At 47.1% G+C, this 11796-nt stretch overlaps 1 pseudogene; it reads right to left on the reverse strand.

Moving 5' to 3' along the window:
• Positions 1 to 3557: 3557 nt before the first annotated feature.
• On the reverse strand, positions 3558 to 11062 carry LOC141029837 (uncharacterized; annotated as a pseudogene).
• Between the last annotated feature and the right edge of the window lie 734 nt (positions 11063 to 11796).

Here is an 11796-nt window from a genome sequence, read left to right on the forward strand (position 1 = left end):
ATTCCACATGGTATTCTCCCTTTGTCATGTATGACATGGTCAAGAAAGAATCCCGCCAATTCCTCTTGAATTGCTCGTATGCGTTCATGTGGTAGGAGTTCTTCCCGCATCTGCCGCATCTAATTTAAAGAAGGGGGTCAATACATATATATGAATGAAACTCAACACATTGATGGTAATAAAAAAGAATTGTGAATATTGTTTATGTACTTCAAATTGTTGGTCAGAGGAGCCCCGCTCAGAGGTCGAGTGGCGCATGAACTCGCAAATGTAGTATCCACATAAATTATTTCCGCCTTCCTGCCACAAGCACTTTACGAGAATAGGTTTCAATCAAACTGATAATCAAGCATGATAATGGTATTCATGAAACTAGAATCAATGAGAGATTCGCGAAACTATATAGTACTACTAACTTTGGGGTATGTAAATCGCAGCTCCTTCTGTAGACCGGAACCATTGCGGTGAAAATTTTCCAAACCCTGCCTGGCAAAGAAAATGATTACGTGATATCAGGAAATGAACGAAAGTTGCCGATATGGTGCGATAATGTTTTAACTTACTTCTGGAGCATTGCAGTCATGTCCGCATAAGTCTTGGGATCTTTACGTCTCAAGTCTAAGACAGTTACTACATCCCCGTCAAGCTTAATGGATAGCAGAATAAAGTGGAACCTGCGCACGCATAACTCATCGATTACAATACTTAACCTTGGGTAAGCGAAACCGGATATGCACAAGACAGTAACACTTACTTGAAGTTGTAAGGAAAGAGTATTTCCCTTTTGTTTTGATGTCGAAGGAACACCTTTAGCAAGTTTTCCTCCGTATCCTTGGCTCTGTTTTATACCGACCGTTCATTTACGGTATTTGGGCCAATGAACCCAATGTCATAGATTTGTAATCTTTTGCATTCGACGATCTTCAATCTGCATAATATACTAAGGATAATTATATATACATGCAATGAACGAGTTGAGCTAGAGACTTAATTACAGAAGTAATACTTACAGACAATAGCAAGTCATGAGTTGCTTGTCGAGGGCGTCTTGATTGAATAAATGAAATAATTCCACAACTTCAACAGGCTCAGGTCTACTCCAATGAGGTCGTGCTCGTCTTTAATTCCCACCATCAAACTACCGGTCCCATCCTTGCTGCAGGTTTCCAAGTACCAGTCATGCAATCTTCGCATCATCGTTGTTAGACGAGGGAGCTGATCAGGTTTGACAAGAGGCTTCCCGTGCTCGTATCTAAAGATCTCTACTACCTCCGCCGTTTCAAACTGTACATCATCGCCCATGTAATTAGCAAGATTGGTACCGGGCAGTAGCACCGGATGATTAGCGATATCGCTAGACACCTTGAGCGGGGGGCACGATTGCTTCTCCTGTTCGCCGAGCTGGGGAATTGTTTTCCCACTTCTTCGTTTTGCTTCTCTTCTTCCAGCACTGGTAGTACTTCCCGACCGCCGTGCTTCATCATATGTCCTTTCAATACAGCGGTCATAGTTAGATTGCGGTGGAGGCGGTGGTGGTCGCTTAAGGGCATCCAGAGTGCGCTTCGCTTTCATCGGATCTATTGTTTCCTTCGAAGGTGCAGGTTTCCGTTCAAAATGGGCCTGCACTTCGGCAGCACGGATGTTCGCGTTTTCCTCATCAGTCCTCTCATATGGTAACTTTGTAGGAGCCTTGAGGCTTGGACCAAATTTGAAGTTCTTCCCACCTCTTGTACTGCTAGCTGCCGGAGCGGCGGCATCTCTCTTCCACCGTTGCTGAGGCGGCGGAGTCCGCTGACGTGGAGGAGGAGGCAGAGTGCGCTCACGCGGAGGAGGAGGCGGAGGAGGAGGAGGAGGCGGAGTTTGCTGACGCACCGAAGACAACTGAGGCGGAAGAGGACTCTGCTGAGGGGCCTCGTCCGGCTGATCAGTCTACTGAGGGGCCTCATCCGGCTGTGTCTGCTGAGGCGTCCAGTTTGGAAGCTTGATGTACTCCTTTCTCCATAGACAGGTACTCCTTAAAGCATTTTCCAGATGAATCTCCCCTGCACCTGTAGGGTGGTCAAGCTTCAGCTCCTCAAATCCCTCCATTATTTCATCCACCGTCACAATAGCATAGCCATGTGGAATCCGACGGCAATGGAAAGTTCCCTCAGCTCGAGGAGGTACAACAGAGCCGAGCGCCGCCTTCAAGGTCAGGTTCTGGCATTTCTCCATTAGCACACAATGCTCAGCCTCCGTGATACTATCCACGGGGTAGCGAGGAGCCGTGAAATCAGGCTGAACAAGCTCCGTGGAAGCCACACTGCTTCTCCGCTGAGATGGTGGGGTAGCTTCTGGGGCAGCGTCCAAGGAAGGATCTTCGTGCCCCTGAGATGGTTGGCCGGTGGCTCGTTGGCTCTCAAGTTCCTCTAATTTCGCTAATCTTGCACCGAGCTTCTGCATTTCGGTTGCTTCCTCTTTCTTCTTTCTCTCTCGGCTTCTATAACCACCGCTATTGGGAAACCCATGCACCCACGGAACGGAGCCTGATGTGCCTCGTGTTCGTCCAGGGTGTTCAGGATTCTCGAGGGCCTCTGTCAGCTCGTCCTTCTCTCTGTTGGAAATGAGCGTCCCTTCCTACGCTGCCTTGATTCCTTTCTCAAGCTTCTTGATGGGTATTGCAAGTTGATCGTTCGTCCAAACACACTTCCCTGATTCTGGGTCCAAAGTTCCCCCAACCCCGAAGAACCAAGTCCTTGCCCGATCTGGCCAGTGCAATGTCGCTAGTTGGACCCCTTTAGCAAGCAGGTCTTGCTCAGCTTTGTCCCACAACGGTCGAGTTTTGATGTAGCCACCTGACCCCGTGGTATGGTGATACTTCTTCTTTGCAGCATTGTGCTTGTTTGTCAGTGACCTTTGCTTACCCTTGTCCGATTTCTTGTAGGACACAAATGCGAGCCAGTGATATCTGATCTTCTCATATTGTTCGATGAACTCTGGAGTCTCGTCTTTCTCGACAAACTTTGTGTTCAAATGTTTCCTCCAGTTCTTGAATAGTTCTGCCATCTTCTTAAGAGCAAACGCCTTGACCTTTCGCTCTATAACTGGGTTATTCGGATCCTCCTCTGGCGGTAGGCTGAAATTTGTCATCAGCGAGGTCCAAAGATCATCTTTCAGTCTATCATGGACATAAGAAACTTCAGGGTCCTTCTTCTTATTCCATTCGTGGATGCTGATCGGGACGATGTCCCTAACAACAACTCTGCACTGCTGTACAAATGCGCCCTTGGTCCGCTTGGGAGCAACCAGTTGGCCATCTTTCGCGACTTCTGTGATCGTGAACCTTTCATCCTGGCGCAACATTTTCTTCGGGCCTCGTCTCCTTACGGAAGTTTGGCTCGATTCGGAGGGCTAAAAGAAGAAAGAAGCATTAATATATGTACATACAAAACAATTAATGCATCAAGTCAGCACAGGCTTAATTAGTATATATATACCTCGCCGGACTTTGCAACAGTTAAGGCTCCCTCCTCCGTTCGGTCATCGGAGCTGTGATCATGATCTCCTTCCTCCGCCATTCAGTCATTGGAGCCGTCATGATGTCCTTCCTCCTCCATTGTTGGATCACCGGAGCGATCATCGTCTCCTTCCTGACCATCGGTGTCGTTGAGAAACGACAAGGGATCACCTCCCTGAAGGCTTATATCCCCCAACAACTCTTCTTGTTCTAAGTCTCTGTCCATAGTTTCTGCAAATATTACAACATGGCAATATACAAACATGAGAGATGGATTAGTGGCAAACATGGACTTAATATCACAACAAGGAATCATATGCATATGAGCAATGGATTAGTGGCAAACATCATCGAGGACTCCTCCCCCTCATGTCTGATGAGTCGTCCTAAATATCTTTCGAGAGAGGATACTTTGCGGCCCGCCTCTCTCATTCCTGTCCAGCGCCCCCCCCCCCCCCCATGTCAAAGTTATCGGGGTATGTTTTAACGACCCCCCCTCATGTCGAAGTTATCGGGGTTATGTTTTAACGATCCCTCCCTCATGTTGAAGTTATCGAGGTTATGTCTTAACGACCCCCCCTCATGTCGAAGTTATCGGGGTTATGTTTTAACGACCCCCCATCATGTCGAAGTTATCGGGGTTATGTTTTAACGACCCCCCCTCATGTCGAAGTTATCGGGGTTATGTTTTAACGACCCCCCTCCTCATGTCGAAGTTATTAGGGTTATGTTTTAACGACCCCCCTCACGTCAAAGTTATCGGGGTTATGTTTTAACGACCCCCCCCCCCTCATGTCGAAGTTATCGGGGTTATGTTTTAACGACCCCCCCCCCTCATGTCGAAGTTATCGGGGTTATGTTTTAACGACCCCCCCCCCCCCATGTCGAAGTTATCAAGGAAATTTCTATGTACAAAAAAATCATGAACATTTAGTAAAGTTGCCTCTCCCTGATTTCTATGAACAAAAAAACTTTCTATAAACGAAAAAAGGATACATCAATGGACAAAAAAATCTATAACAAAAAAACTTCATATATAAATGCGTACATCCATGGATCATCCATACAGCTGCATATACATACATAGAGCATCCATACATACATCAATGGACAAAAAATATCTATGAACAAAATTAAACAAGAGCAGCGGCGGTGGCGCGGCAAGCAAAGCATGAGGGACGGCGGCGGCGGGGCAGGGCAGGGGCGCGGGGGAAGGGGGGCTCACTGGGGGCGGCGTCGGGGCAGGGGCACTTCGTCGTTGGGGCAGGGCGCGCTTCGGGGCAGAGGGCACCGAGGGCATCGGCGAGGGCGTCGGCGAGGGCGTCGACGGCGAGGTGGAGCAGCCTGACGGCGAGGGCGTCGACGACGAGCTTGGGCAGCCTGGCAGCATCGATGTGCTCGGCGTCGTCAGGGGCAACTGCGCAAATGAACTCTGAAAAATTCCCAAGTGCTGCTTATATACACAAAGCATTGGTCCCGGTTGGTGGCACCATGTAGCGACCCGACTCATTAAGAGTCGAAGTCTCTGTGCTTACCGTGCTAGTCCCTAGATCGACTTGCTAGCACACACAGTACTCGATGAAATAACAGAAATAACACACATCTCTTTATTACATCCATAGTCCAGGAGCAATACGTTTATTACAAAATAGGGCATAGAGCCAATAAACAAATACTGCGGAAGCAAAGTAGTAAATGAGTCCAACTCCACGAGCAAGGTTGAGTGTAGAACACCGACCTATCGCACCTTAATCCTCGTCGGATATATCTGCAACGTGATAAGTTGCAGCCATATAGGTCAGTACATTGAATGTACTAACAAGTCACATCATAAGTGTAAAGAACCTACTTGTACATGCAATTTGGCTGGTGGAAAGCTCTAAGTTTAGTTTTTTGCATAAAGCTAGTTTTTCCCTATTAGGAAAGATGTTATTCTACTACTACACATTTGCATAGGATGAGTTGGCAAACCCAACTCCCTCCGTTCCCAAGTTTCATTTAAAACCCAACTGTTTAGTTAAAGGTGAGGAGATCTCCCGGCATTTTCACTACTAGATGCTCAAGTTGTCCGTAACCGGGGACACGGCTAATTGATTAGGTTGACACTCTGCAGAGGTTGCGCACTTTTCCCCACAAGACTCGACCACCTCCATGATCGGAAGATCGAGACATAGTCTTTCGAAAATGTTCCCCCTTAACCCACGGATAGGCCGGTACATCTACATCATTCTACATCTGCTAGCCCATCCCGGAAGGGGTCACACTAACTACTCAACTAAGCCAGAGCCCATATTGGCTTGTGGCTGCACACGTAAGCTTCTAGACATGAGAATACGATTGATCTCTTTGAGCCTGAGCGGACGGTTCACTAGTGGTGCACCACCATGGATTTCCCATGTGTGCCCCACTGTACTTCGCCACCATTCCAACAAGTTTCCTCCCAGGTAGTTCATTAATTATCTTAGGTCCTGTTTACTACATTGTCACTCATACTTTACAATGATTACTCCCCAATCCACGTCTACTTAGCGAAGCAACATAACGTAAAACGATGGCGACAATGTTATAAGGTTCAGACCTACCTCAATGAACTACTGGGTGAAAAGCATAGTCATGCGTCATCAATTCCTACCATGCAGTCCTACCGCAAAGAACTAAGTGCATAATAAAAACATAGGTAATGAAACATGATCAAGATGCAACTTGCCTTGGTACTGCTGGTTGACTTCTAAAGACTGATAATATTCTTCTTCGCACTCCGCGCAATCTATCGCAAAGAAGATAAACAAACATAAGCAAACATTTCAGAGAACCAAGAAGAACATGCAAAGCAAGAAGTCTCGAAAAAACCAAATGAACAAACAACACTTAACTTGCACGACAATATTCTAAGTGCAAAACAACATAGGCATATGGTTCAAGAAGTGATGTGAACTATAGTGCGTTCTATGCATACTAGTAAAAATATTAATGGACAGATTCTAGTGTGTGAAAATTATTATGACAAAGGTCCAGGTGATAGGGTTTGGCTATGGTGACAGAATGCAAAAAGAATCAACTTCATCGGAGCTACGGTTTGAGAGATATGGCCATTTGAAGTTCGAATTCGAATCTGAATAAATTCAAATTTGAATCTGACAAAAGTTTGCAAAAAGGATACCACTGGATAGATCTAAACAATACGAAGAATTTGCCGCTGGTTTCATCGAGTTTGGATCTACGGTTTAAAAGTTATGGCTAATCTAAGTTCAGGGACTAATCTGCTAATTACAGGGACTAAACAGAGAAGAAAACTATCGCAACCAAGTCCCTGGCCACGTGGCGGCTCCTGGCTCGCCGAGCAGCGTTTGCTGCGGAGGCTATACGGCGAACGGCCGCTAAATAGAAAAAAAAAGGCGACGGCTAACTAAAGAAAAACCGACGCTCGGTTTAAATAAAACCGCACGGTCTAAGGGAACCGCGGTTAACCGCGTACCTCTTCGCAAAATAAAAAACGAACCTAATCTAATCTGGGCCGTCGGTGATCGATCTAACGGGCGGAAGTGGGGCGGCGGCTTACAGCGACTGCCGACGTCGGCGACGAGCAGAGGACGGCGGCGCGGCGGCGGGCGGTGGCGGGGCAGCGGCTACGGCGGTCCTCGGCGTCGGGGAAGAAGACGGGGAGGTGCAGGGTGGCGTGGGCATCCGGATGGTGGTGGTGGCATGCGTCGGCGTCCGGATGGGGCGGGGTGAAGACGGTGGCCTTCGGTGCTCCGGCGGCTCCGACGGAACCTAGGGGCAAAAATTATGTCAAACGGATGCGCCTCGGCGAGCTAAGAAAAAATACAGAAAAGGGAGGGTCGGAGTGTCCTACGGGCGACGAAATGCTCCGGCGAGTTGCGCGGCTCCGGCGAGATGCGAACGAGCAGCGCGGCGGCTGTGAGCGGCGTGGGAATAAGCGGGACGGCGAGGGTGGAAGAGGGGGTGCAGGGGCATTTATAGGCGAGGTCAAAGGGCACGCGAGCTGCGGATAAGCTCTATCCGAGCGCGAGGCGGCCGGCGGTTGCGGGCGGCGAGGCGCGGATGTTTATCCCGCGCGGTGCGGGAGGTTGCGGACGGGCTGACGTGCGGGGCCCGCCTGGCAGCGGCAGCGAGAGGAGGCGAGCGAGGGCGAGCGCGGGGCGGTCGACCGGGCGGGAGGCTTCGGGCGCGCGGGCGCAGGCCTTGGGCCAAATGGCCAGCTGGGCCGGTTGGGGCGCTCCTGGACCGAACCCAGTTTCGGTCCAGGCTGCGGTGAGTGCGTGTGTGCGGTTTTTTTAAACCGAACACTAAAGTGGCCCTAAATAATTGAAATGAATTAATAAAAACACCACAATAATTTCTAAAATAACTATACAATATTTAAATCCTAAGGAACATTAATTTAAGCACAGAACATTTTGAAAATATTTTGCTAATGCAATTAATGCACTTTTTGCAAATAAAATAAATACCAATAAACTCCAAAACTTCAAATAATATTCAAAATAAAATTTCCCACTCTTTTATGAATTTGAGGAAGTCATCTTATCCCCTCTCATTTGTTTTTCTCGAGTGGAAAAATATTATTTGAATATTTCAAAAACTCCAAAATGCAAAGAAATATGATATGCATTGAATGATTTTATTAGCATCCAAATTTAATAAAAATTGGGATGTTACAAACCTACCCCCCTTAAGATGAATCTCGTCCTCGAGATTCAGGTTGGCCAGCAAAAAGGTGTGGATGGTCCTGTCTAAGATCTTCCTCTCGTTCCCAAGTAGCTTCCTCCTCGGTGTGGTGACTCCACTGAACCTTGCAGAACTTGATGATCTTGGTACCAGTAATTCTCTCTGCAGTCTCGAGAATCTTAATAGGCTTCTCCTCATAAGTCAGATCATGCTCCAACTGAATTGCCTCTAGTGGCACTGTATCTCTCAAAGGAATGTCCGCCATCTCTGCATGACACTTCTTCACTGGGAAACATGAAACACATCATGAACTCCCAACAAAGCCTCTGGTAATTCCAGCTGGTATGCAACCTCTCCTCTACGTTCTAGAACTCTGTATGGTCCCACAAACCGTGGTGCTAACTTTCCTTTGACTCCAAATCTCTTAATACCTCGAAGTGGAGACACTCGAAGATATGCTCTATCTCCCACTTCATAGATCACTTCCTTGCGTTTAGCATCGGCATAACTTTTCTGCCTTGACTGAGCTATCTTAAGTCTATCACGAATCAACTTGACCTTCTCCTCAGAATCCCTAATCAAATCAGGTCCAAACAATTTACGATTTCCAACTCCATCCCACATCAAAGGTGTCCTGCATTTCCTGCCATACAATGCCTCGAAAGGGGCCATCTGCAAACTGGCTTGGTAGCTGTTGTTGTACGAGAACTCTGCGTAGGGTAAGTTATCATCCCAACTAGACCCATAGTCTAGCGCACAAGCTCTCAGCATGTCCTCCAGAATCTGATTGACTCTCTCTGTCTGCCCATCAGTCTATGGATGGAAGGCTGTACAGAACTCTAGCCTGGTACCCAAAGTTTCATGCAACTGATTCCAAAACTTTGAGGTAAACTATGTTCCTCTATCTGATACGATGCTCCTCGGAACTCCATGCAGACATACGATCCTGGTCATATATATCTTTGCCAGCTTAGGACTTGTATAGGTGGTCTTCACTGGAATGAAATGAGCAACCTTGGTCAAATGATCCACTATCACCCAAATGGACTCATAACCTGAACGGGTCCTGGGTAACCCCGTAATAAAGTCCATACAAAGTTTATCCCATTTCCAATCAGGAATCGGCAACGGCTGAAGTAAACCTACTGGTTTCTGATGCTCCACCTTTACTCTCTGACATACATCACATATTGCCACATACTCGGCAATCTCTCTCTTCATACCGGCCCACCAAAAACTTTCCTTCAAGTCCAAGTACATCTTGGTGTTGCCTGGGTGTATCGAATATGGTGAGTCATGAGCCTCCTGAAGAATCAACTTCCTGATCTCCGGGTCATTGGGTACGCAAATCCGTTGCTCAAACCATATGATTCCATTTTCATCCTCACGGAATCCTTCTGCTTTCCCTTTGCTCATCATTTCCTTTATCTCAGCAATACCTTGGTCCAACTTCTGGGCCTCTCTGATTCTTCCCAACAAGGTGGACTGTACCTCGAGTGCGGCAACATAACCTCTTGGAACTATTTCCAACTGAAGGTCTCTAAGCTCATCACATAACTCCTGAGGTAAACCTCCTGCTGTAAGGGTATTAACATAACTCTTACGGCTCAAAGCATCCGCCACAACATTGGCTTTTCCTGGATGATAATGCAAACTCATGTCATAATCCTTTATAAGTTCCAACCATCTCCTTTGCCTGAGATTCAACTCCTTCTGCGTGAAAATGTACTTCAAACTCTTGTGATCCGTGTAAACATCACAACGATTCCCAATAAGATAGTGTCTCCATGTCTTGAGCGCATGCACTACGGCTGCCAACTCCAAATCATGCGTGGCATAGTTCAACTCATGAGGTCGAAGCTGTCGTGAAGCATAAGCTACAACCTTTCCCCCTTGCATAAGAACACCTCCAAGTCCCAGACGTGAAGCATCACAATACACCTGAAAGTCCTTGTGCACGTCAGGCAGGATTAGCACTGGGGCTGTGACCAAACGCTTCTTCAACTCTTGAAAGCTGGCTTAACACTCTTCAGTCCAAACGAACTTGGTGTCCTTCTTCAACAACGCTGTCATGGGCCTTGCAATCTTGGAGAAATTTTCAATAAATCTCCGGTAATATCCAGCAAGTCCAAGGAAACTACGAATCTCACCAACTATGGTGGGTGCATTCCATTCTGTGACTGACTCTACCTTGGTAGGGTCCACTACAATCCCTTCACCTGACACTACATGTCCAAGGATTCCGTCTTCCTTGAGCCAAAACTCACACTTGCTGAACTTGGCATAAAGTTGATGTTCTCTGAGCTTCTCCAAAACTAAGCGCAGATGTTCAGCGTGTTCCTCCTCATTCTTGGAGAAAACCAATATGTCATCAATGAATACCACAACGAACTTATCCAAGAACTCCATGAACACCTTGTTCATCATGCTCATAAAATAAGCAGGGGCATTAGTCAAACCAAAGGACATGACTGTATACTCATAAAGCCCATACCTTGTGGTAAAAGCGGTCTTGGGTATATCCTTCTCACGGATCTTCAATTGGTGATAACCCGATCGAAGGTCGATCTTGGAGAAAACACTAGCTCCTTCTAGCTGGTCAAACAAGTCATTGATCATCGGTAGGGGATACTTGTTCTTGATGGTCACCTCGTTCAAAGAGCGGTAATCCACACACATCCTCAAGGTTCCATCCTTCTTCTCCACTAAGAGTACTGGGGCTCCCCAAGGTGATGAACTCGGGCGAATATACCCTTTCTCTAGCAACTCCTTAATCTGTTTCTTGACTTCCTCCAAATCATTAGCGGGCATCCGATACGGCCTCTTGGAGATAGGTCCTGTACCTGGCAGCAACTCAATCTCCCGATCTGGCGGCATACCCGGTAACTCCTCCGAAAATACATCGGGATAATCCTTCACATTGGTACTTCTTCCTGGACAACTCCCGTAAGAGAGTTCACCTGAGTCCTCTTAGGCTTAAGCCTAGATACATACTTGATCCTCTTCTTCTCTGGGGTGGTGAGAAAAATCGATCTACTAGCACAATCAATGTTCCCCTCATACTTGGACATCCAATCCATCCCTAGGATTACATCCAACCCTTGCGACTCTAGTATGATCATGTCTGTGGGAAAAACATGTCCCCCTATGTTCAAAGGCAACTGGAAACATCCCTGACTAGCCATAGACTCGGCTCCTGGGGAACTCACTAGAATGGGTGACTTAAGAGCTATGGTAGGCAACTTATGTTTATCCACGAATCCCCTTGATATGAATGAATGTGATGCACCAGTGTCAAAAAGAATGAGTGCTGGAAATGAATTAACCAAGAACTTGCCAATCACTGCGTCAGGCTGCTCATAGACCTCCTCCACATTGACATGATTCACATGCCCTGAAAGGATTAGGCTTCTTGCCTCCAGAATTCCCATTTCCATTCCCATTCTGCTGCTCGGGACACTCATTGGAGCAGTGCCCTGTCTTCTTGCATTTGAAGCAAGTGATGTGACTCAGATCTTTCTTCATTGGTGTAGAAGAGTTGAAATGCTGCTGGTTGCCATTCCCTCTATTGCCATTGCCATTGCCATTTCCATGCTTGTGACCATGGTGGT

Source organism: Aegilops tauschii, chromosome 1, assembly GCF_002575655.3.
Source record: "Aegilops tauschii subsp. strangulata cultivar AL8/78 chromosome 1, Aet v6.0, whole genome shotgun sequence".
NCBI lineage: Eukaryota > Viridiplantae > Streptophyta > Magnoliopsida > Poales > Poaceae > Aegilops > Aegilops tauschii.